At 35.3% G+C, this 22,650-nt stretch overlaps 1 protein-coding gene across 1 annotated transcript in view; it reads left to right on the forward strand.

Annotated features, from left to right (window-relative positions):
* The window catches only part of LOC150102538 (RNA polymerase II-associated protein 1), a 754,864-nt gene that overhangs the window by 355,432 nt on the left and 376,782 nt on the right, over positions 1–22,650 (forward strand). The window lies entirely within an intron of this gene.

Below are 22,650 nucleotides of genomic sequence, written 5' to 3' on the forward strand. Positions count from 1 at the left end.
AAAAAAGGAAAGCCGTTTCCTTGGATATAAAAATTCAAATTTTAGATCTTCTTCAAACTGGGGAAGGTGCGTGGTGGCTGTGGGTAAGCATTTTGGAGTCCGTGAATCAACTGTCAGATCTATAAAGAAAAATGAAGAGGCTATTAGAAAAGCGGTATGTTCTGGTAGAAAATTGAGTGAGAAATTATCATCATACACAAGAGATGTTCTAGAAAAGGCCGAAAAAGCTTTAGTGATGTGGATAGAAGATAATGTACAAAAAAAAAGAATGCCAGTTGATGGAAATTCCATCAAGTAATCAGCATTGAGATTTTATAAACAGATTAAAAAACTGCAGCCAGATACTTCATCTAAATCGAGGAAAAAATATGAATTGCATGCAAGCAATGGTTGGCTGGCTAAGTTTATTAAAAGACATGCTCTTCATAATATAAAAATTAAAGGTGAAACGGCTTCTGCTGATGAAACAGCTGCTAAAGCATTTCCACAAAAACTTGCTAAAATAATTGAAGATGGAGGTTACACTCGTGAACAAGTTTGGAATATCGATGAAACTGGCCTTTTTTGGAAAAAAATGCCGCAAAAAACTGTTGGTGGGTTCGAAGCAGCAAAGGATCGCATAACACTCCTATTTTGTTCGAACGCTTTAGGAGATCGGATGTTAAAACCACTGCTCATAAATCGATCATTAAGACCACGGCCAATGAAAGGCGCAGATTTTCAAAAATTGCCAATTCATTGGATGGCCAACAAAAAAGCTTGGGTGACCATTGATATTTTCACTGACTGGTTCCACAAACATTTTGTGCCAGAAGTTAGACACTATTCGAATGACGAGGGTCTCGAATTTAAAGTGCTTTTGATTCTTGATAATGCACCCGGTCATCCTGCCATAGAACACCCAAATATGCAATTTTTTTCCTACCGTCCAATACCGCGTCATTGCTACAACCTCTAGATCAGGGTATAATTGCGACTTTTAAAACATATTATGTCATACGAACATTTCAGTACATTTTGAACAAGCTAAATAATGAAAAAACACTAAGTTATGGATGTGTGGAAAAAATTTTCAATTATGGATTGTATTGATCAGGTTCGATTATCGTTATCTGAATTGAGACCAGAAACTATGAATGCCTGCTGGAAAGCTATTTGGCCCACATGTGTTAAAGAGAATGCACCTGTTCCCTTTAATCATACTGCAGAATGCCCCAATATAAGTTAGGCATGTGAAATTGGTGGAAAAGAATTTGGTGATTTAACGTCGGCAGATATCGAAGAATTGTTAATTGATAAACCTCTTAGCGAAGACGAAATAGTGGAAATTCTTTCTGAGACTCCTGAAAGCGAAGAAGTTAATGATAATGATCAAGATAATCCTACTTTTATTGCTGATATTATTAAAGAAGGTCTTAAACTGGCCAGTCTTCTTCTTTCACTATGCATTATTCCCGCTTCCTATGCAGGATCCGCGTGTTACTTAGATGCGACTTCTTGTTAGTACTACTCCCAACCGACCTGTTGCCTGGCCTGCAGCTGGGGGTGGATATAATTTTGACTGTAGAGGCATATGTTCACAGGGCCGCTTGCGGGATGAAAAATGCCAGATAAACTGGCGGAAAAAAACCCTACAGCCCGTGCCCAAGACCGGCTAACTTGGCTATGCCTGAGGAAGATCCTCAAATTCCTCACTTATATGATGGGAATCAAACCTGGGACACTCCTTCCCCAGGCATATGGTTGTGAAGCGCAAACCCACTAGGCTAACCGTGCGGCCAGTAATTTTAGGCAATTATTTTGCCCGACATGATCCATATGAAAAACGTACTGGGAAGTTTTCACGTGTGCTTAAGTTGTTAATATCTTCATACAGAGAATTATATCGCGAATTATCTAAAGCATCAACACGGCGATTAATAACTGAGTTCATGCCTAAAACTACTGAAACAACTAGTGGTTCTTTTGTTCAAGACATGACAAAAAGAATCCACAAGTTGAGGCAGAAGTCGATGACGATAATACCATATCTAGTAGTTCTAGTGATATTGCATTCTCACAAAAATGAAAGCTTTCACGTTTATTGTCACTATTGAAACTGATAGCGAATAACATAATTTTTTTATAGAATCCTTAGCAAACAACTGAAATGAATATGTTTTTTAAAGTTATTAAAATTCATTATATGTATGTGTGTTCTCCATGAAATGTAAATAAAAATCTTATGATCTTAACGAATTTAATGCTTGTTTTTTTCATTATTTTGCTTATATTTCAGGTTTGAACCAATCTTCATTTTTTCTATTGAGCCAGTAGTTCTTTTACGCGAATTCTATTTATGCGTAATTTTTAGGAACGTATCTATCACGTTAAAAGAGGTTTAGGTGAAGGTGTCACACCTTATTTCTAAAATACTCTGGATTTTAGCCTCCACATACAAATAGCCCAATCATGGAGTTACTTCATGCACAAATTTTGTTTGCTTACACCTGAATAATGGATGAAACCAAGAATATAATTTCTTAGTGTGTTTAATTTATAGTATAACCAAGTGAAAAAACTTTCAACATGTCATAGAACATAAGGAACTCACAATCAGAGTAATTGTGAAAAGGGTTCAGAATAATAATGAAAAAAAAAAAAAAAAGAATTAATGTCCTAATATAGTATCTTCTCAGTCTGGATATTAAGTAATCTATACTGATCAGTTGGAATTAGTTTAAAAATTACCATCTCCCATATTTTTTGTAACATGCAATGGCCATATGCTTGTTGAGAATGGGAGGTGGCAGGGCTTCCTCCTCCAACCACTGACTCCAATCAGTCTCTCAAACAAGACTTCTGGGTAGCATCATACTTAGTCCTCTGTGAAGTAATGTCCAGTGCATAGTTCTTTAGTCTAGATTTGCCATAATGCTAGTGTACTGTATTTACTCGAATATAACTGGCACTGTTTTTCCCAAAATTAAAGCTATAAATTGTGATGCGAGATATATGTAGGGATTTTCAGAAACCAAAGTTTTCAGGAAAAAACTGAAAATGGGTATGACTTACCAAGAATCTCCTATTCGCTATCACTACTTCTGGCCTCGAGGGCTGTTTCCTTGTGTGCATCATCAATGTCATCTACCCGAATAGCATCATCTTCTTTCCCATTATTTCAAGCAAAAATTACCAGTAATGCAATGAACATTCCTTCACAAATCATTAATGAGAAGTTAAAGTAGAGTGCGAAACAGACAGCAGTGGTAGGCCAGTGAGATAGAGCAGCCATGAAGACATGCATTTGATTGGTGTGATATTAACAAAAGATTGCGCGACTCAAAGACAACTAACAATTGTCGAGTCGAAATGCTAATTCTATTCAACAGAATTCCATAATATCTGAAACTGTCATAACAACATTCACTATATATTTCTTAGTTTTAACACATTCATGATGGAGTGGTGTTTTATCCGTTTATCATTCAGATGAAACTTCTCGTTACTGGTGGGCTCAACTCTCACAAATTTTCAACCCTTGGGTTGAATTTTATTGCTACTTGTTTGCATTCGAGTTGGCTGGCAAACTTATGCACACATTATATGGCATGTTGCAGTTCGTGGTAGAATTATATTTGAAGTTATCCTTTTGTGATCTGTCATAATGACGTTGAAAATTTCGCAATCAAACAAACACTTATTTCATTTAATCGAATAGACAATAGTTTTTAGTTAGATACTGTGTTTTCAGTTCAACATATGGTTTTGCTTGAGTCTATACAGCATAGCTTTTGTGGGAAGGGACATGATTCATTAGTCAGTGCCATTTTTACTGCAAATGTCTCTGTACCTTATTCAGTGATACAATAAAACTACTTGTTTTTCTTGCATCAGCAGTATGGTGGCTGTAGGATATGTTGTTTACCAGGGGAGTGAGTTATCGCCCTGACATGAAAACATGAAAAAAAGTTTAAAGGTGTTTAAACTTTGTTTCATGTGTGAGATATATGTGAAACTTTTTAATTTCTTTTTTGTAAAATAAAATAAGGGGTACAAGTTATGTGGTGGCGAGTTATATTCGAGTAAATACAGTATGTTACATTGTTCATGGTGGATATCTGTTTCTTTCCATCTATCCATTGTTGGTGCAAGACATCTTATGTATTTCTAGATGTGTCAAAGGTCAGAATTTGTCCATATGTGAGAATGCATTTATTCACTTTGGCTAACTTGTCCTATGCTACTGAAAGTTTTTTTCACTTAGTTATACTATAAATTGGCATCTCTAATTTATCCTATGCTAGTTTTGCTATGATATTTTTTGTCAGGGGTAGTGAAGACAGGGGAGCATGTAATATTTTATTTTACAATCTAGAAAAAAAAAAGTGTAGCACAGATAACACAGGTTGAATTCTGTGTCTAGAGCTATGCTGTAAGAATAAATAGCCTTTTGCCTGTTTTAACAATATTATATACTTCGATCAAGTGATAGTGTGAATTGTTTATGCATATATCTTCCCCATTGTTGGCTTTCTATAAAAAAAAATATATAGTGAATCTTTGGAAAGATGGTTGTTTTTTTTTTTAATATGACTCCAACCGGATGAGTTGTAAACCTCATCACTAGTCATGAGAACTGCTGGTGGGTTGAGATTTTTTTATTTTATTTAATTGTTTAGATTTTATTTCATACACAAACACACAGACACATTTTAGTTTATAGAAGACTTCATTACATAAAAATAAAAATGTAAAAAATTATAAATTTTTCTTTTCAAGAAAAGTTATTAATTTGTAGGCATTCATGGAATTACTGAGAGCAGCTGGAGATGAAGTAGTGAATATATTGACTGAAATTTTTCAACAGGTGCAGAAGAAAATATACTGGCCTAGAAAACATCAGTATTCATCCCAATTCCAAAAAAAAAAAACAAATCCCAAAATTTGTGAGAATTATAGAACCATCGCTTTAATTTCATATCCAAGCAAAGTTATGCTGAAAGTGATCTGACATATGTTGGAGCCATATGTGAATAGAGAAATGCCACAAAAAACGGGCAGGGCTTAGGAGAGGTTGAGGAACTAGAGACAACATAGCAAACATGAGAGGGATTATGGAAAGAACAAGAGAATTTCAGAAGGAAGTATTCATCCATTTTATTGATTATAAGAAAGCTTTTGACTGCTTGGATTACAGCAGACTGTGGATTGTAATGAGATCAATGGAAATACCTGAACATCTAATTCTCTGGTAAGAGAGCTGTATGACATCCAAGAAGCCAAGTAAAAACAGTGTTTGGAGAAACAGACAGTGTTCAAGTGGAAAAAGGAGTGTAGCAAGGTTGTATACTGGTGCCCTACTTTTTAATATTTAGTGTGAATATGGCTTCTGTCAATTTACATGAATTCATAATAGAGGGAAATAAAATAGAAATCATTGAAAGTTATAATTTACTAGGGTCCAGAATCAGAAATGATGGTGAATGTGAAGATGAAATTAAAAGAAAGATAATCATGGGAAAAAAAGTAATGTTAAACCTGACAAAAAATTATGTATACGGTCACGAAAGTTAGAATTGTCAAAGCAGTGGTATTTACAGTAGTGATGTGAAACCTGGATTATTAAGAAGAAAGACAGAAAGCAAATTGATTTATTTGAATTATGGGTGTGGAGGAGACTATTAAGAATCCCATGGACTGCAAGAATGACCAATAAGAAGGTTTTAGAGAATATGAAGACAGAATGCTCCTTGGAGGTGATGATGCTAAATAGAAGTTGATGTACTTTGGATATATTATGTGAGCTGATGAATCATTGGAAAAGGCAGTTATGTTAGGAAGATTGAAGGAATGAGAAGAAGAGGAAGATCACAGAAGAGCTGGATGGACAACATAAAAAAAAAAACTTACGAACTTGAACTTACAATTACTAAACGAGAGAACAAGAGGATAAGTGGGTGGGTTGCCTTTATTCACAGGATCACCAAGAGTCAGAAATGACTGGATGGCACATAACAGCAACTTTGCATGTCTTGAAGGAGTGCTCCAGGGAGTTAACATCATCCTTGGCATTCCTGTTATACGTAATTCTTACAACAGATCAAGTCCCAAAGGAGTGGAAAGAGGGTGAACTAGTTCCACTTCACAATGCAAGACTGAGACTATAAATCTTAAGCCAGTCTGAGTTCTGAAGTTGTGATTGAGGTGTTGGAAACGATGTAGAGATTCAGGATTGGGCTGATAATAGCAGTATTCTCAGTGATGATGCATAGGTTTGTTAAAGAGCGGTCATGTTTTAGCAGTCTGCTTATTTACTTTTAGAAGATGGCAAATTCACTAGATAAGGAAGATGCATATACAATGGCACACTTAGATCTTTTGAATGTCTTTAATATATTGCCATAGACAAGATAACTGGAATGGATGGGATTGGTTAATAAACTAGTGAGTTTGATAGATGATTGGCTGTCAGCTACATATCATCAGGTTGTGTCTGCGGAAATGGTATCCCAAAATGATTATCACTGGTGGTTGAGACTGTGTTTAATTATATGTTAATGATATTAGGACAACCTTAACTGGAGATATTGAGCAAAGATGATTCAAAGTTAGGAAGAGTACACATGATTTATACCCTTCCACCCTCTTTGTGAAGATCCATATGTCAGCAAAAAGAATCGCACCAAGATCTTTTCCCTTCCCAAACCAAAAAAGCCCATGTTATGTCATCTATCCAGCAACATTATGGAGCTGTCTTATCAGTACCCCCCCCCCACACACACACACATTCACTATTCAATTAGTGCACTTTTGTAAGTTTCTAATTTCAACAGCTCTTATTTTTTTTTTTTTTTTTGATATTCCAACAGTCCTAACTTCAGCAGTGCATCTGTATTTTTGTCTTCTCCTAAATCTTGTTCCTGTCATTTTTGTTTCAGATAACCTGTTTTGCTGTTCATTTGATATTCTGTTTAGTAATAATATCACCTTAGATTAATTCTGAATAAACACTTTGGATTATCACTAATGTCAAGTTCCTCATCATCATCATCATCATCAAATTCCTACCATGTATCCTCAAGGGGTGTACAGGATATGACAGTACTACATGAAAAAATTACATCATTACTAACTTCCTATCTACAATTTTCCTCCAAATCAGTCTGTTACTTGTCAAGACTCCAACATTATCAGATCTTATATTTCTATCGTCTAAGGCACTTTGTACCGTATCAATCCACCTATATCTTGGTCTTCCTCTGGGTCGTTTTCCTGCCAACCTGGCAGAGAACACTTGTTTTGCTAATCTTTCCTCTCCCATTCTATTTAAGTGACCATACCATCTGAGATTAGCTCTGCTAACGCATTCCTGGATGCTGACAATGTCAAGTTCTTTCCTAATATCCTCATTTTCAATATGATATTGCCATTGATGCCATCTGTTCACGCCTCTAATCTTTCTCAGGACTCTCATATCTGCGGTCTCTAGTCTTTGGTCAAGTGTTTTACTTCTGACCCAGCTCTCAGATCCATAAGTTAAAATTGGTTTGAACACAGTCTTGTATACAGCTAATTTAGTGTTCCGACTAATTTCTTTCTTATTCCATATGAATTTATTCAATTGACTTCCCACGATACCAGCTTTGCTGATTCTGTTGTCTATTTCTATATTTAGTTTACCATCTTCAGTAAAAATTGTGCCTAAGTAGCTGAAATGTTTTACTTGTTCCACAGGTTCTCCATTCACAACACAGTTGACATTTTCAATGATTCTGCCTATTTTCATTGTCTTTGTCTTTTTATTGCTGACCTTCATACCATATCTATTACAACAGCTATTCAAGTTAGTCAGAGAATCTTGCAGACTTGTAGCGGATTTATTTACAAGTATAACATCATCCGCATAAAGCAAAGAGCTGACATTAACATCTCCAATTTTGATATCATGTTTAATACCACTTTCCTTCATAATGTGATCCATATAGATAATGAATAACAGAGGGGATAATGTACATCCTTGTCTCACACCAGATTTAACATTAAACCATCTTCCTGTACTTCCTTCAATTCTAACTGCTGACTCACAACTCAAATAAAGACTAAGTATTGCTTGATATAATGCCCCATTGACACCATATAACTGCAGCGTATTGAATAGCTTCTCTCTTGGCACCTTGTCATATGCCTTTTCCAAATCGACAAAACTTAAATACAGATCTTTGTCATATTCCCATGCTTTCTCGACTATTTGTCGTAAAGTGAAGATCTGATCCTGACAGCCTCTATTTGGCCTGAATCCAGCTTGTTCTTCACCAAGCTTTTCTTCCACAATTCTTCTCAACCGTTTCTCAAGTATACTTGCATAGATCTTGCCAGGAACACTCAGTAGGGAAATACCTCTGTAATTCTCACATTCAGTTTTATTTCCCTTTTTATATATGGGTACTATGAGAGCTCTACTCCAATCATCGGGAATTCGTCCCTCTGTCCAGGCTTTCTGAACTATGCAGTGCAGCCACTGTAAGACTCTTATACCACCATACTTCAACATTTCTGGTCGAATATCATCTACTCCTGCTGCCTTTCCACATTTCAAGCCTTTGATGGCTTTTTCTACTTCAAGTATGGATATGTATTCCTGACTGCATGCCTGGTCAGTGTTTTTTATCACTGTGCTGTCATCACTGCTTGATTCATTTAGCAGTTTTTCAAAGTAATTACTCCATACTTCAAGGATATCTTTTTCTCCTGTTTTCATTTCACCTTTATCATCTCTAATTCCTTTTACAGCACTCTTTCCTCCATTCCTAAGCTTCTTCAACAACCTCCAGAATATTTTGCCACCTTCTTGATATTTATTTTCTATATTCTTGCCAAAGTCCTCCCATGACTTTTGTTTAGCTAGTTTTACACACTGTTTAGCTTTCTTACATTTGTCTCTGTATTCTGTAAGAGTAAAAGCTGACTTATTTGCCAGGAACTTTTGATATGCTTTCTTCTTTTCCTTCACTGCCTCTTTAACTTCCTGTGTCCACCAGGGAGTTCTGATTTTTTTATCTTTGCACACAACCTCACCACATGCCTCTCTGGCAGAATCAATCAATGTTTCCTTCAGAGTTTGCCACTGAATCTCCAAGGTTTGATTCCTGTTCTCAAACTCTTTCATTTTCTTTTCAATAATATTTCTATATTTTAGTCTACAGTTTACATCTGAGAGCTGCTCAACTTTTATTCGCTTTAAAACTTTCTTACATGTTATTCTTTTCAATATGAAATTCAATTTTATCCTGCTCAAGACTAAATAGTGATCACTTCCAATTTCAAATCCTCTGTACACTCTGGTGTCCTGCACCAGGGAGAAAACATCACTATCAACAATAACATAGTCAATGAGACTTTTCTTATTCCTAGCCTCTTCTCTCCATGTGAATTATACCATCCATTCATTCCCCATATTTTCCTCAAAATATTAAAATTAACTCTTATAACCTGTGAGGAGTAGTTTAATTTCTAATCCTCCTCTCAGATCTATCTATCTATTTTTTTTTAAATTGAATGTCTAAAAACTGTGAAAAATGAGTTACAACCTTTTAGACTGTCATTGTGCTACGATCCAATACTGGCATTCTCAAGATGCTATACGCATGCATACGTCCAACAATGAAGCCAATAAGAGAACAGTTTTGAATGTGCGGACTTTAATGCTTCGGCGTTGAAATATATACACTAACTTTTCGAGGTGTTTATAGTTATTTCTTTTAATGTGCACCTGAAGAAGGCTGATACAAGCTGAAACTAGTTGTGCTATTAAACTTTGTTTTCACTTTTCTCGGTTTCTAGTCATTCAATTTTTTAAAAAATGTATATCAACCGAGTAAATCAATCTCCCTATATATATAGATAGATAGATAGATCTGAGAGGCTGGTTAGAAATTAAACATTTCTGGGGAAATATATATACACCTTCAGCAATTATTCATCCATTGCTGGACTGGATGAATGCCTTTCCAAGGCAGCCCCAAGATTGTCTTTCAGTGGCTTTCTTCCCTATGTCTCTTCCCAAATCATCAGTAATTTCATCAATCCATCATGATTTCATCAACGTTGTGGTCATTTCATCTCACATGGAATCTATTCCAGTACTTCTTCTGCCCATTATTGGTCTTGTCTTTGATCAATATGCCCAGTCTATTGCAGTTTCATGTTTCACTCTTTCTATAATGTCTAATACTTTGGTCAATTTCTTATCCGAGTATTTCTTTTGTGATCCATTCTTGTGATACCAAGCATATTTAAATTATGTTATTCTTAGTTTTTAGTTTCCTTTACATATAATGGCCATGTGTTAGTATGGGGAGAATTCACTGCTTGATAACTTTCCTTTTCAGGCATAGTAGTCATTGGCCTTTGAATATTGATTGCGATTTTGAGAATATTTCCAGCTAAGCACTGTTTGTCTTTTGACTTCTTCCATTGTATTTAGATCCATTGATAGCTGTCCTGACTATATTTTTTTGATATTCCAAGGCAGTCCTAACTTAGAACTGCCTTGGAATATCACTTCATTTGTTCAGTTTCATAATCATTTATTTTTTATTATTTCTGGTTGCATTTAGCTATCAAACATAACTTGGATATTTTTAGGTGTATCAAGTGTTTTCTTTGAAATTCAAAGATATTTGATATGAATCTGTAGTTCATTCAGACTTGAAGTAAAGATAACCATATATAAACATCTAAATGGCTTAAATATCTCTCATTAATCTTCACACACACACACCACTTTCTTCCCAATTGAGAAGTTTGAATATTTCATATAAATATTTATGAATAGTTTGGGAGATATGGTGTCACCTTGTCTTATGCTTCTCTTTATTTCCACAGTGGAGATGTTTTGATTAAGATGATTTGTTTTAAAATCGGAATATTGTAAGTAAATGGATAAGAACACACTGATAAGAATTAAGGACGTGATTAGAACTGCCGAGCCAGTGTGCTGTCTAATCACGTCCTTAATTCTGCTGACCCTAATGATGAAAACTCTATCACTCATCCATTCATTTGGAACAAATCAGAGAACATCTTGAGATACTATGATGAACTTGAGAGAAGAATTGTGGAATCTAAGGAAATCATCCTCAGTTCATTACATCTTAATACCAACCTCAGCTATGAGCTCTGATTGTCACTGCGCTGCTATCTAACTTTGCGTTCATGAGACCATGACCACGTGTATGTGCCCAACATTTGAAGGCGGTATCCAGAATGCCTTCAAATGTCAGTAATACATTGGCAATTTAATTTAAGCTTTTCCCTTGCAATTTTTTTTTTGTATTTCTCTTTTCATGTAATGCACCTGATGAAGTCTTCTAAGAAGACGAAACTAGTTGTGCACTTTAATTAAATAAAAAATAGTGTTTGTATTTTTATCTCTCAGCTTCTAGTCATTTAATATACTTCATACACACAAACACACTGTATATAATTCAAAGTTAGGAAAGATTAGTAGATTTCAAAAATGCTATTTCCTATAGGAAATAGCACTTAGACCATTGGATCAGTTTATTATTATTATTATTCAGGAATCTCCATGGAGTCAGAAGTCTCATTGTGGGAGACCTACACTAACCTTTATACACACAATACCTATCATACCCCTCTTTAAACTCATTCACTGTCAGGTCACTCACAACTAATTCTGGCAACCCATTTCACTCATTCACCAATCTCCTTGCAAATAACCTATTCTGCACACCCTTAACTGTTATACAGAGGTTTCTATTATATCTCCTCTTTTCTGCCTATCAACTAAACTTTGCAATCTACAGAACTGTCACAAGCTTTGTCACTCATCTCTGGATCCTCTCCACCACCTCCTGATCCCAAGAAACCTAAGTGACCAAATCTGTGCACATTAGTTAAGATGCAGCTTAATCATAATCAACATTTACTTCTTAGTGTATTTTTCAACATCTGAGCTATTTTAACAACTTTTGCAATATGTCCTTTACACTTCAATTCTCTCTCTCTCTCCATCATTACTCCAAAGTCCCTCGCTTCATCAGTTTCCTAAAGCTCATTACTATTAATGTGATACAGTATGTAACTGTTTCAACCCAAAAGTGCATAGCCTTGCATTTTGCAACATTAAATCAGTAACCATTATTGTTTGTCCATAATGCCGATTTTTTTAAATGTAGGATGTATACATCACTTTTATCAACTGTTGTCCTCCACAGTTTTGCATCATCAACAAACAACTGAACTCTTCCCCAATTAAATCTTTTACTATATCATTAATATACAGTTTAAAGAGTAGTGGCCTAGTACAGAGCCCTGAGGCACTCCACTAGTCGCTCTAATTCTCCAAAATTCCACTTCACCTTAAACTTATTCTCTGGTGTCCATCAGAATCTCCACCTGGATAATACACCTTTGCAAAATGATTACTTGACAATTCAACTATTTCTTCTGCTTCTGTCACCTTCCTTCCATCAGCATTGCTTAAGGTCATCTTTCCATAGTCATTCTTCCTCTTATTATTTTTACGGCTATTTTGCCTGCTTTTGTTTAGGAGTGCCCGTATTTTTAATGTCATTGACTTTTTACTCAAGAATTCTTAGGGCATTGCAGATGTATTTTATAGACAAATATATGTAGCATAATAGAAGAAAATTCGCACATGCCTTTTCTTGGATGTTGTTGCCTGTCTTCTTTCTGTGGTGTACATACTTCTGCTGTTATGGTGTTGAAAGGAGAGTGGGGGGAGGTTAGGCAATGTGGAAGAATTAATTTGAAAAAAAGCCATTTTTTTTTATATAATATATACATATATTATTTTTAAGGATGGGCAGAGCGCTTTTTTTGTAGGGTGGGAAAAAGATGAAAAAGGGGCTGAAAATAGAAGCTCTTTTTTAGAGGAGGGGGGGAAGGTTTATGGGAAAAGGGGGCCGAGGAGAGGGTTGACGGGGTGTGAGCTATTTCGACCGTGTGGGTCGTCATCTGAACTCATGGAGTTCAACAAGTTGAACTCCATGAGTTCAGATTGCAACGAGTTGCTTGGTGTTGTATCACCTTACCCCAGTCCTGAAGATACTTTCAGGCGCAAACTTTGGTTGCTCACACTTGGATAAAGGATTAAACAAAATTTATTATAGTCTAACCAAGTGAAAAATAAACTTTAATAATTATGCACTGTGGAAGTGAGCGCAACAAGCCACTCTTTTATACCACCCCCCTCCACACACACACATACTAATATGGCTAAGACACGTTTCGACAAGTCTTAACATGATTTTGTGTGTGCAGTTGCGTGTTCTACACTGTTGTATATTAAGAATATTTTAAAATAAATGTGTTACATTTGTAAATTATTTTTATAACTTTATAATTTACAAGAAAATCAAAATATTTGCTAATTGTTTTGAGCAATATATATATAGTTACAAATTAGTTACAAATAAAAGTTTCAAAGTTTATATATATATATATATATATATATATATATATATATATATATATATATATATATGGCGATCAGCTTTTACTCGGTTGTTATACATTTGAAAAAAATAGATTTAATGACTCCAAGACCGAGATAACATATAAAGATTTTAATGATAAATACGTTCGGCATATAGCCGCCTTCTTCAGGTATTTATAAAGGAAAGGAATACTAATAAACATTGAATTATTTAAACAAACTGGAAATTACAGGTACAAATTGCCTCACATAATCAATACATAAAAACGTTGTATTTTTCAAGTTGTTCCAACTGGTGTGCCATTGTTTGTTGCAATTGTGCGTGCAAGTTCACGTGAACGCCAATATTGAATAACTGCAGCATGGCTATCTGGGATGTTATAACTTAAATTATTATTTAAGTGGACCGGGTTCAGTAGGATTTCCCTTGATTCTACGATTTTCCTTTCAAACTCACGGGGTGCTTAAGGGTCAAAGCTGTATAACTGAGAGGAGACCTCCACATAGCCTTTAAAGGAATGCGGAGAACCGACCAGGGCTTCTGACCTAATGTCCAATCCTCACCTTCTCGTGGTGCACCCTGTTGGGTATCTACTTTGATACTGGACGAACGAGGATGGGCTGGCAATTTGGGATTTAGCCGACCAAATTGTATTCTTATTGGTTAAACCAAAATAAAAAATGATGGTACAACATGACAAAATTTCATGCCGGCTGGGGCGTCGCCCGGTTAAACAAGGCCCCCGTTGTTTTCGCCAGGGAACCAGGGCGAACAGCGAAAAGTCAGCTACTGGAACAAATCTGAAAACAAACCCCAACTCAACATCACCAGAGTTAAAGATCGGTACTATCAACGTAAGAAGCCTGAATGGCAAAGAAATGGAGCTAGCTGAGGAATTAGATAAGTACCAGATCGACATAATAGGGGTGACTGAAACAAAAAAGACCAAAACTGGTGAGATCTTTCTGAGCAATAAATACAAAATGTTATATTCAGGCAATAACAATCAAGGAAAAGAAGGAGTAGCCATAGTATTCAACACAAAATACGAGGCTAATCTTCTTGAATGGCAGTCAGTCTCAAGTAGAGTAATGTGGGCAAATATGAGAATGGGGAACTGGACAATGAGACTTATTTGTGCCTATGGTCCCACAGAAGGCTCTACTAAGGTAGAAGTGGAGGAATTTTTTGAGGCTTTAGAAAAAGCAATTGACACAATGAAAAAGGAAAAGTTGGTCCTTGTTGGGGATCTAAATAGTAGAGTAGGAAATGATTGTGAGACATACAAAAATATTTTGGGAAAATTTGGAGAAAAGAGCAAAGCTAATAATAATGGCAAATATCTGTTGGATTTCTGCTCAGGACATGGACTGGTTATTACTAACACCATGTTCCAACATAAAAATGTGCACAAATTCACATGGAGAGAAGAGGCTAGGAATAAGAAAAGTCTCATTGACTATGTTATTGTTGATAGTGATGTTTTCTCCCTGGTGCAGGACACCAGAGTGTACAGAGGATTTGAAATTGGAAGTGATCACTATTTAGTCTTGAGCAGGATAAAATTGAATTTCATATTGAAAAGAATAACATGTAAGAAAGTTTTAAAGCGAATAAAAGTTGAGCAGCTCTCAGATGTAAACTGTAGACTAAAATACAGAAATATTATTGAAAAGAAAATGAAAGAGTTTGAGAACAGGAATCAAACCTTGGAGATTCAGTGGCAAACTCTGAAGGAAACATTGATTGATTCTGCCAGAGAGGCATGTGGTGAGGTTGTGTACAAAGATAAAAAAATCAGAACTCCCTGGTGGACACAGGAAGTTAAAGAGGCAGTGAAGGAAAAGAAGAAAGCATATCAAAAGTTCCTGGCAAATAAGTCAGCTTTTACTCTTACAGAATACAGAGACAAATGTAAGAAAGCTAAACAGTGTGTAAAACTAGCTAAACAAAAGTCATGGGAGGACTTTGGCAAGAATATAGAAAATAAATATCAAGAAGGTGGCAAAATATTCTGGATGTTGTTGAAGAAGCTTAGGAATGGAGGAAAGAGTGCTGTAAAAGGAATTAGAGATGATAAAGGTGAAATGAAAACAGGAGAAAAAGATATCCTTGAAGTATGGAGTAATTACTTTGAAAAACTGCTAAATGAAACAAGCAGTGATGACAGCACAGTGATAAAAAACACTGACCAGGCATGCAGTCAGGAATACATATCCATACTTGAAGTAGAAAAAGCCATCAAAGGCTTGAAATGTGGAAAGGCAGCAGGAGTAGATGATATTCGACCAGAAATGCTGAAGTATGGTGGTATAAGAGTCTTACAGTGGCTGCACTGCATAGTTCAGAAAGCCTGGACAGAGGGACGAATTCCCGATGATTGGAGTAGAGCTCTCATAGTACCCATATATAAAAAGGGAAATAAAACTGAATGTGAGAATTACAGAGGTATTTCCCTACTGAGTGTTCCTGGCAAGATCTATGCAAGTATACTTGAGAAACGGTTGAGAAGAATTGTGGAAGAAAAGCTTGGTGAAGAACAAGCTGGATTCAGGCCAAATAGAGGTTGTCAGGATCAGATCTTCACTTTACGACAAATAGTCGAGAAAGCATGGGAATATAACAAAGATCTGTATTTAAGTTTTGTTGATTTGGAAAAGGCATATGACAAGGTGCCAAGAGAGAAGCTATTCAATACGCTGCAGTTATATGGTGTCAATGGGGCATTATATCAAGCAATACTTAGTCTTTATTTGAGTTGTGAGTCAGCAGTTAGAATTGAAGGAAGTACAGGAAGATGGTTTAATGTTAAATCTGGTGTGAGACAAGGATGTACATTATCCCCTCTGTTATTCATTATCTATGTGGATCACATTATGAAGGAATGTGGTATTAAACCTGATATCAAAATTGGAGATGTTAATGTCAGCTCTTTGCTTTATGCGGATGATGTTATACTTCTAAATAAATCTGCTACAAGTCTGCAAGATTCTCTGACTAAATTGAATAGCTGTTGTAATAGATATGGTATGAAGGTCAGCAATAAAAAGACAAAGACAATGAAAATAGGCAGAATCATTGAAAATGTCAACTGTGTTGTGAATGGAGAACCTGTGGAACAAGTAAAACATTTCAGCTACTTAGGCACAATTTTTACTGAAGATGGTAAACTAAATATAGAAATAGACAACAGAATCAGCAAAGCTGGTATCGTGGGAAGTCAATTGAATAAATTCATATGGAATAAGAAAGAAATTAGTCGGAACACTAAATTAGCTGTATACAAGACTGTGTTCAAACCAATTTTAACTTATGGATCTGAGAGCTGGGTCAGAAGTAAAACACTTGACCAAAGACTAGAGACCGCAGATATGAGAGTCCTGAGAAAGATTAGAGGCGTGAACAGATGGCATCAATGGCAATATCATATTAAAAATGAGGATATTAGGAAAGAACTTGACATTGTCAGCATCCAGGAATGCGTTAGCAGAGCTAATCTCAGATGGTATGGTCACTTAAATAGAATGGGAGAGGAAAGATTAGCAAAACAAGTGTTCTCTGCCAGTTTGGCAGGAAAACGACCCAGAGGAAGACCAAGATATAGGTGGATAGATACGGTACAAAGTGCCTTAGAAGATAGAAATATAAGATCTGATAATGTTGGAGTCTTGACAAGTAACAGACTGATTTGGAGGAAAATTGTAGATAGGAAGTTAGTAATGATGTAATTTTTTCATGTAGTACTGTCATATCCTGTACACCCCTTGAGGGTACATGGCAGGAATTTGATGATGATGATGATGATGAACTCATCTTCACAGCGAAAAATATTTTCTGATCTATTCCAGCATACAGAGTGGCTTTGTTGGTCATCATTAGGATTATTTGAAAAAAGAACATGACTGGATAACGCAGTTGCATGAGATCTTTTGTATGAGATGTCTCTCTTATGCTCTTCTATGCGTTGTTCAATAGATTTGTTAGTTTGACCAAAGTATGGGATATTGCAATCACACCACAATTTATATACTCCAGGGTACTTAAGGTTGTGATGAGTAGGTTTTGGATGGCTGATTAGAGAGCGGATTTTTGGAAGTGTGGTGAAGAAGGTCCTGATATTATATTTTTTAAGGACTTTAGCTATTTTCTTAGAGACTGTGCTAATGTATGGAATGGAGATGCTACCTTTAAAATTAATAGTCTCTGTTGTGTTGAGGGTTCAGAAGAAATTTCTTAATTGTTTTTTCAGAGTATCCATTTTGTTTAAAAATAAGAGTGAGGTGATTCATTTCTTTTTGTAGTTCATCTTGTTCATTTAAGAGAGAACGTGCTCTGTGTCCTAAGGAAGATATAATTCCAAGTTTTTGTGGTGGAAAATGATGAGAAAGATTATGCAGATATCTATTGGTATGCATAGGTTTTCTGTACATAGATATTTTTAATCTTTCAGAGCATCGTGTAAGCATAACATCCAAAAAAGGTAAAGAGTTATTATTTTCTATATGAGCAGTAAATTTTATATTAGGATGTTGGATGTTTAGATGACGAAGAAAATCTGTGAGAGCTGTGAGCCCGTGATTCCAAATAATGAATATATCATCAACATATCTTTTCCAAACTTTTGGTTTAAATGAGAAGGAAGATATGGCTTTCTTTTCAAAGTCTTCAAGGAAGATGTTAGCTAGCACTGCGGACAAAGGGTTGCCCATTGCCAGGCCTTGTTTTTGTTGGTAAATGGAGTCCTTATATCTGAAGTAACCAGAATGAATGCAATGCTTTAATAAAGTGAACATTTTATTGGATAATTTGTCCTGTAGTAATGTAAGTACCTCGTCCGTAGGAACGTTAGTAAATAAAGATATAATGTCAAAACTAGCTAGAATATCATTATCATCGATGGGAATATCTTTAATATGAGAAACAAAATCTGTGGTGTTTTTGATGAAAGATGAAGATTTATTGGAGAAACACTTGAGGTACTTTGCTAAATATTTTGAAAGTTTATATGTAGGTGAATCAATTCCTTCCACAATTGGGCGAAGAGGGATGTTTTCTTTATGAATTTTTGGAACAACTCCATAGATGCGTGGGATAAGAGGATGTAGAGAGCGTAATGAGAGGCGAATATTATGAGGAAGTTCACTCGCAGTCTTTAACAAGTTGTTTGTACGGTTTTGTAATTCTCTTGTAGGATCTTCCTGAAGAATTGAATATATTGAACTATCTTCAAGTAATTGAAGTATTTTGTTGTGATAATCTTCAGAGTTGAGGATGACCGTAGAGTTGCCTTTATCTGCAGGTAAAATAATAATGTTACTGTTCTGTTTTAGATTTTTTAGGGCTTTTCTTTCAGCCACTGAAATATTATCTGTTGGAGGTTTGGCATTATTTATAATAAAAATCGATTCAATACGAAGAAGTTTCGCCAAATGATTAGGAATGAGTGAACTTGCTTTTTCTATTTTTGTAAGAAGAGATTCTTTAGGGATAAATTTTGGTGAGGGAATAATTTGAGACCTTTGCTAAGAATATTCGTTTCTGCATCCGTTAACATATGAGAAAATTTGTTCACTACAACCTTTTCAGGATTAATACGGGCATCACTATGACCAGATCTGTTTTGTGTCCTTATTAGATTATTAAATTTCTTGATAAGAGTATATTTATTCTTGTTTTGTATTCGTGTGGCTTGTGCTTCACTGTTAATGATAAAATCATGTAAGTTAACATTATCCATAATTTCTTCAAGTTTTTGAGTTAAAGATCTTTTAGTGCTGAACAAAACATTCAACATCCTAATATAAAATTTACTGCTGATATAGAAAATAATAACTCTTTACCTTTTTTGGATGTTATGCTTACACGATGCTCTGAAAGATTAAAAATCTCTATGTACAGAAAACCTACGCATACCAATAGATATCTGCATAATCTTTCTCATCATTTTCCACCACAAAAACTTGGAATTATATCTTCCTTAGGACACAGAGCACGTTCTCTCTTAAATGAACAAGATGAACTACAAAAAGAAATGAATCACCTCACTCTTATTTTTAAACAAAATGGATACTCTGAAAAAACAATTAAGAAATTTCTTCTGAACCCTCAACACAACAGAGACTATTAATTTTAAAGGTAGCATCTCCATTCCATACATTAGCACAGTCTCTAAGAAAATAGCTAAAGTCCTTAAAAAATATAATATCAGGACCTTCTTCACCACACTTCCAAAAATCCGCTCTCTAATCAGCCATCCAAAACCTACTCATCACAACCTTAAGTACCCTGGAGTATATAAATTGTGGTGTGATTGCAATATCCCATACTTTGGTCAAACTAACAAATCTATTGAACAACGCATAGAAGAGCATAAGAGAGACATCTCATACAAAAGATCTCATGCAACTGCGTTATCCAGTCATGTTCTTTTTTCAAATAATCCTAATGATGACCAACAAAGCCATTCTGTATGCTGGAATAGATCAGAAAATATTTTTCGCTGTGAAGATGAGTTTGAAAGGAAAATCGTAGAATCAAGGGAAATCCTACTGAACCCGGTCCACTTAAATAATAATTTAAGTTATAACATCCCAGATAGCCATGCTGCAGTTATTCAATATTGGCGTTCACGTGAACTTGCACGCACAATTGCAACAAACAATGGCACACCAGTTGGAACAACTTGAAAAATACAACGTTTTTATGTATTGATTATGTGAGGCAATTTGTACCTGTAATTTCCAGTTTGTTTAAATAATTCAATGTTTATTAGTATTCCTTTCCTTTATAAATACCTGAAGAAGGCTGCTATATGCCGAAACTAGTAGTATTTATCATTAAAATCTTTATATGTTATCTCGGTCTTGGAGTCATTAAATCTATTTTTTTCATATATATATATATATATTTTTTTTTTTTTTTTTTTTTCTAAACTGAAATGACAGTTTCACGAAACATCTCCTTACCACCTATAAAAAGATTTATTTATTTCGCCGGCCTAAAAGAAAGGATTTATTTATTTCGTTGCAAACTACAGAAAATGTAAGAGCATGCATATAAATGATTAAACACACACATTAAAAGACAAAAATGACACTTGCATAACATATTAAGTAAAAATGTAAAATGTCAAATTTCACTCATCCAGTGACTAATATACTTTAAAGCTGTTTCATTACACTGCATTAAATCTTCTTGGGTACATATATTATTGTTAAGTAGCATTGCAGAAGATGATCCATGGTTTGTGTTTCACCACATTAGCAGCTGTCATTGTCTGTGTAGCCCCCATCTGACCATATTCTGCTTTGATCTGCCCATTCCGGAATGAAGTCTATTCAATGTCTTCCATCTTTGTCAGTCAAGATATAAGCCAGATGAAAGAGATTCGTTTAAGTTCAGTGCTTCTGGAGATTGTTCTTGCCACATTGTTAACCTTGTAGCTTTTATGGAATCAACCAACGGTTCCAAGTGAATAAAACTTTTCCTTGATCTTAGCCTCTTATGTATACTGCAACATGTCCATTCAAAGGATGCCGTTCATCATTTAGTTGTTATTTCTGCTCATACCTACTCTGTGTAGTCCTTCTGATGTGAGGAGGTGCAATACCAGATAGTTAGTATAGATGGTCAATTTTTGTAGGCTTAAGGTAGCTGGGATACTAAGTAATCCCAGATTACTTAGTATCTCGTTTCTGATATCATCTATACCGGCAGCTTTTCCTGGTTTTAAGGCTTTTAGGGCATTTTCTAGTTCGTCTTTAGTAAATGGTGCTTCGAAGAGATTATTTTATGACTCCCTAACTTTTTTAATATAATCTTTAGATATAGCTGTGTTGCAATTTGGTTTGGATTTATATTAATTTTGGTTGCTGCTGTTGTTGGGTCACCAGATAATTTTTTGAGTAAGAGCCAGGCCTTCCTGCTACTGTGTTTCATATCTAAGCTTTTAATTTTCTCTGCCCATTGTTGACTTCTTTTTTCAGACAGTACTGCTATAAGTTCCTTTCCTGCATCAATTGTTTCTGATGAAAATGGATCTTTATCATATAGGTCACAATACCTTTCATATATTTCCACGTTGTACTCTGTAAAACCTGGAATGTAACATGTTCTACAACCTCTTGGGATGTGCCTGGTAGCAGACTGTCTAATAGCTTTGATGAACTTTCCATAATTTTCTGGTCTGGGTGAAATGTTGGTCAGGTTTATGTCTAATTTTGGTGAGAACTGTTCCCAGTTAGCTTTTTTTTTTTTTAAATTAAAGCATTTTCCAAGTGGGATTGGTGCAAGTAACTGTTTAGTGCACAGATTAGCTATTCTATTACTAACAAATCCAAGGTTTGGGTTATAACCTCTTTTCCATCTTCCACTGTTAAATGATGATGGCTGTTTAGGATTGTGTATAAGATTCATTTGATTACTTTCAGCCCACTGTTCAACTAACTCTCCATCCTCATTTGTTTCACTATAACCCCACTGTGTGCTATGACTGTTCAAGTTGCCTATAATAATAGCAGATTTCCTTTGTGTCAAATACTGGGACATTTCAAAAGCAAAGGTTATACTAGGTGATTTATATACTGAGAAAACACTAATGTTATCCAGATCTATACCAAGGATTTCTATGGTCTTTTGGTTTGTGATTAGGCATCCTGTAACCTGGAGCTATAAAATGATGAAAAACAAAAACTTAACAAAATTAATAACAAACATGAATTTGAAGCTGTAAATGATTTATTAATAGATTATTATTATTATACAAACACCTCCTGGAGTCAAGACTCATCAAGGGAGGCTATAGTAAGATGCATTATAACAGAGATAATGTTTATCATACCTCATCTTAAATTGGTTCAATGTTTCTGCACTCACCATCTCATTTGGCAATAAATTCCACTCACCAACCACTCTCCATGCAAAAAAGTCATGCCGCAGTCTCTTACGCACTGCACCTTTATACAACTTGCAAGAATGGCCTCTTGTCTCTACCCCTTCCCTCCTTCAACCCTTTGAAAAATATCCTCGGTATCTAATTGATTAAAGGTTTATGTGCTGTTCAAGTTGTGGCAGTATATATGGCTATATGAAGGTCTCAACAAATTATGCAAAATACAACAAAATGTACTTGCCCAAGACCTGTTTTTAATGATATGTTTCAAAATAGTTAATAAGAGTTTCCTAA

The sequence above is a fragment of the Typopeltis vanoorti genome, chromosome 10 (assembly GCF_054136105.1).
Source record: "Typopeltis vanoorti isolate ZY-2024b chromosome 10, IOZ_Tvanoo_1.0, whole genome shotgun sequence".
Taxonomy (NCBI): Eukaryota; Metazoa; Arthropoda; class Arachnida; order Uropygi; family Thelyphonidae; genus Typopeltis; species Typopeltis vanoorti.